This window comes from Elephas maximus, chromosome 22 (assembly GCF_024166365.1).
Source record: "Elephas maximus indicus isolate mEleMax1 chromosome 22, mEleMax1 primary haplotype, whole genome shotgun sequence".
NCBI lineage: Eukaryota > Metazoa > Chordata > Mammalia > Proboscidea > Elephantidae > Elephas > Elephas maximus.
This window is the reverse complement of record NC_064840.1, coordinates 35,412,501-35,417,092: the sequence shown is the minus strand read 5'-3', so window position 1 is coordinate 35,417,092 and position 4,592 is coordinate 35,412,501. Positions and strand designations below refer to the sequence as shown.

The 4,592-nt window shown below is 39.5% G+C and overlaps 1 protein-coding gene across 14 annotated transcripts in view; it reads left to right on the top strand.

Moving 5' to 3' along the window:
- The first annotated feature begins 200 nt into the window (after positions 1-200).
- LOC126065978 (zinc finger protein 596-like) overlaps positions 201-4,592 on the top strand; it is a 117,261-nt gene continuing 112,869 nt past the window's right edge. For 8 of the 14 annotated variants that reach the window (XM_049866694.1, XM_049866689.1, XM_049866688.1 and 5 more), the window contains exons 1-2: positions 201-272; positions 3,405-3,475. The gene's annotated coding sequence lies outside the window, so the exon portion shown is untranslated. The remainder of the gene's footprint in view (positions 273-3,404; positions 3,476-4,592) is intronic. The other 6 variants (XM_049866696.1, XM_049866686.1, XM_049866690.1 and 3 more) reach the window with 3 other exon arrangements.

Genomic DNA, 4,592 nt, shown 5'->3' with positions numbered 1-4,592 from the left:
TGAACCCAAACTAGGCAGGAAGCAGTTCTGGTCTTTAGGACCCCAAACATATAAAAATGAATCAAAAGGAGGAAAATCAAATTCTGTTAGACGAAGAACAGATACCCGGAAAGCCAAAGCCGAGGCGGAGGGAAGCTTTGCCCCACTTCTCTCCAGCCCCGCCCTGCCTCTGTTCAAGCCCCGCCCCGCACAGCCCCGCCCAGCTCCGAGCGCCATTTCCTTCCGACTCTGAAGAGGTTCGCTTGGAGCGACGGTCCCACGAGGGAGGGTGGGTGAGTACCTTGTTTCTAGTTCTAACCAGTGCTTCGCGTCCCGCTCCAGCCCCGCGTTCCCCCTGCCTGGGGTCCGGGGGTCCCTGCTGACGTTCCAGTCCCAGCAGCTGCCCTGCCATCGTCTCGTATCCAGTTAAAACCGCGCCGAGACCGGTCCGCGCGGCCTTCCTGACCCGGTTTTCTGTCGGAGCCCTTCACCGACCCCTCCCCACCTCGCTCCCGGAAAGGCCTCGCGGGGGACCTTGCCTGCGTCGCCTCGGCCCTCAGGGCGATGCCGGCGGCGCTCCACGGCCCAGGACAGAGTCAGAAAGTTTAATTTTGTAATTTTCAGTCATTCTTGAAGCTCTTGATTTCTTTAAAATTTTATTGGTGTCTCCTTAATTTTCAATCCGAGATTTGGGTTTCCTTTTTTCCTCACTTGATTTACAAGTTTGAACAGCCAGTTTATTTTCAAACCCTTTCATTTTTAATACATTTTTAGAGAGATCACTGCTTTGGCCGTATTCCCTTCCTTTTATTCTTCATGGTGACAAAGACTCTAAATTGGTCGTTAAAAAATTGTGACATAGGTTATAGAAAGCTTTTCCTTTAATTAGATTCAAAGTATGTAAACTCTCTTTTGCTTTTTGATTTGTTTGGTTTCATTTTTAATATCTGATTTTAGTTTCACTGTGAAAAAACCTTTGGCCTATTTAATATCTGTGTATTTTTTTATTTAGATTATGTTACAGCTTTATTACTATTTTTAAATATTTTATCGTGTTTTCGGTGAAGGTTTACACAGCAGTTTAGGTTCCCACTCAGTTTCTACATTAGTTGTTCAGTGACATTGGTTACATTTTTCACAATGCGTGAACATTCTCATTATATTCATCTTGGTTGTTAGGTCCCATTAATCTAGTTTCCCTGCCCTCTTAGATTCTCATCTTTGTTAGAAAGTAATTGTTGACGGTTTGGCCTCATGTAGGTGATTTTCTTAAAATGAGCACAGTAGTTGTGGTGATATTCATTGTTTTTTGAGCCAATTTGTTAGTTATGCACAAAGTGACCTCTGGGGTTAGTTTCATGTCAAGCTTTGTCTCCTGGAGTTCTCCAATCTTAACCAGTCCAGTAGGTCTGTTCTTTTGTTTGTTTTTAGAAATTTGAGGTTCTGTTCCACTTTTTTCTCTCATCTTACAAAGGTTCCTCTCTTGTGGCCCTGATTAGAACTGAGCCGGGCACTGTCTAGTTCTTATGGTCTCAGGGTATCTGGGGTTCATGTAGATTATTTGTCTTATAGACTGGTTTCTTCTTTGACTCTTTGGTTTCCTTCTTTCCCTTTTGCTCTGCATGAATACAAACCAATAGCTGATTCTTAGACGGCTACTCACAAGCTTTTAAGACCACAGAACTAGTCACCAAACTACAGTGTAGAACATAACTTTATGACCATATTATGCCAGTTGATTGAGATGTTCCACAAAACTATGGTCCTAATCCCTCAAACCCAGAAATCCAATCTCACGAGGTGTTTGGTTATCTCTAAGGTGTATACGTAACTGTGCTCCTTTTGTGCTTCATTATATACAGAAACATGTACAAGCAGTCATATGTATATACCTACAAACACACACACATATAATTATATATATGCCTACATACATATATACATATAAATCCACACTTATACTTTTTGTTTTTGCCGTTGTTTCAAAATTATGTATGCCGTAGCCATTACCAGCAAGCTTTTTTCTTGTGTACTTTTTAGTGACAGTCTTTACCTTTGTCAAGCTATGTACACTTTACCCCAAATGTGTACCTTTCTTATCACCAAAAATAAGTGTGTACTATCTAGAAAGTGAATTCACCTCTTCTCCGCTCATACCTGGTAACCTTTAATGAACATTAGTTTCTGTGTATTTACTTGTTCGTGTCATATCATAAAAGTGAGAACATCCGATATTTGTTTTTTTGTGATTGACTTACTGACTTATTTCACGATGTCCTCCAAGTTCGTTCATGTTCAAAGGTAGATCATAGCTTGATTTTTAATTGACGACAACACGATATCCAGTAATAGAGTTGTTAAATATGGTAAGATATTTCCTCATTTGAAATTAGCTGACATTTACTTTATGACTTACTACAAGCACATTTTTGATTGGTGTATCCAAGCGTCTTGGATAAAAGTTCAGTTTCTGTTTACTAATTTAGAGAGACTGAATCCTCAATATACTCACATTTTATTGCATTATAGACATGATGATTTCAGAGGAAATTGTTTTTGAATTTTCTGTTTAAGTTTAATTATCAGTTTCTCTTTGAATTTTTATGTTTCTACTTATTCATGTTTCCAACATGTATTTTAGGTTCATACATATTCATGAGTATCCCATTTTCAAGTTTAATTTTCCCTAGGAATATAAAGAAAAAACCAGTTGCCATTGAGTTGACTCTGACTCATGGTGACCCCCATTTCAGTCGGTATTCAGTGAATGATTTTTTTGGAAATAGGTCCTCAGGCTCAAACTTCCAACCTTTTGATTAGCAGTTGAACATGTTAACTATGCCACCAAGGGACTCAGTTATAGACCCCCCCCCCAAAAAAAAACCCAAAACATTAAAGACCGAAAAAGGATATTCTATGTTAATATATTTTATATCCAAAATATTATCCTTTTGGGTCATATGGCACATATTTTAACCTTACTGGGCTTGTTACAATATCTAACCTGTTGCCATCAAGTCGATTCTGACTCATAGCATGCCATAGGACAGAGAAGAACTGCCCCCATAGGGATTCCAGGGAGTGGCTGGTGGAGTCAAACTGCTGACCTTTTCGTTCGCAGCTGAGCTCTTAACCACAGTGCCGCCAGGGCTCTGTTATAATATCTAAATAATGAAAATAATAATACCAACGTATTACTAAGAATTTTGTTCAAGAGGGGTGCTGTATATGAAATGCTTGACATTTTTTCTGAGATATATGAAAGATCAACAGCCATTCCAAATAGATTTTAAAATTCGTGGTGTTTAATGAGTTGTTGAAAATTTATTAAAACTAATATCTTCCTTAGCAGCATAAATTAGAAACAGATGCGTTTAGGGCATGAGAAATTCGCTTTCAACGAGCCCCTTGTTTCTGTCACACAGGCTGCCCAATGTGTGGAAACTGTCAGGTTTAATGAAGACGACTCTTCTTCCTTGGAATTTCTTTATTTGAGGTATGGTTTGGAAAATGAACAGTATTTGTTTACTGTAGGTTTTACTTGTTGCAGAAGGGATGTTCTAATGGGTAAACATTGATTTCCTTTGTAATCCACACTCCTGTCACAGAAGCAATCTTCATTATTGTTCTTTCTTTTAAGAAAATTATATAAAGTACTACTGAAATTAGCCATACTCAAATAAATAAAAAAAAATGTATATTTTTTTTACAAGGTTAAGGGCCTTGTCCTCCAGACTGCCAAATTTGTCCAAAACTTCTGGTACCAACTGCAAGTTAGGGGTTTATGAAAACCACCCTCAGGCTCTGTATGGTAGGAAGACTCACAGAACACACTGAACGCTATTATGCTAGTGACCACATTTATTACAGTGAAAGCATACAAACTAGAACCAGCCAGAGAAGAGACACATAGGGAAGAGTCTGCGAGGATTCCACATGCAAAGCTTCCACATCCTTAGGACGTGATTGATTAATGGCATTGATGTAAGACAATTACAATGAGTGTATTGCTAATTCTAAATATTCACATGATCTTCATATCCATAGTTTTTATTGAGGCGTCATTACAATAGCATGATTGATTATTGCCCATGTCCTTGAACTGAATCTCCAGCTCTTTTCCTGCCTCTCCCCCTTCAAGTCAGGCTGGCATCGTGGGGCCCAAAGTCCCAGCTCTCTAATCACATGGTTGGTCTTAGACCGGCTTCTACTCTTGAGTCATTTCTTTCCTGTAAACTATCAGATGTGTCCCAAGGGGCCCACCATAACAAAGGCACTCAGATCAGTGTGGAAATTCCAAGGTTTAGAGGTTACCTCCTAGGAGCCAGGACAAAGGATAGACTTCTCTATAGATGAGATCAAATTTCGTACTACAGAAGTCGCATTTAAATATGCCCATTGTATGAAAACGAAACACTGATGGTGTAGTGGTTGTCTGTGCCTGCTAACCAAAAGTTCAGTTCAAATCCAGCAGGTGCTCCTTGGAAACTCAATGGGGCAGTTCTGCTCTGTCCTGTAGGGTCGCTATGAGTTGGAATTGACTTGAGGGCAACGGGTTTCTCTTTTTCCGTTTTATTGTATCAAAATACTGAAAAACATGAGCACAATATGAT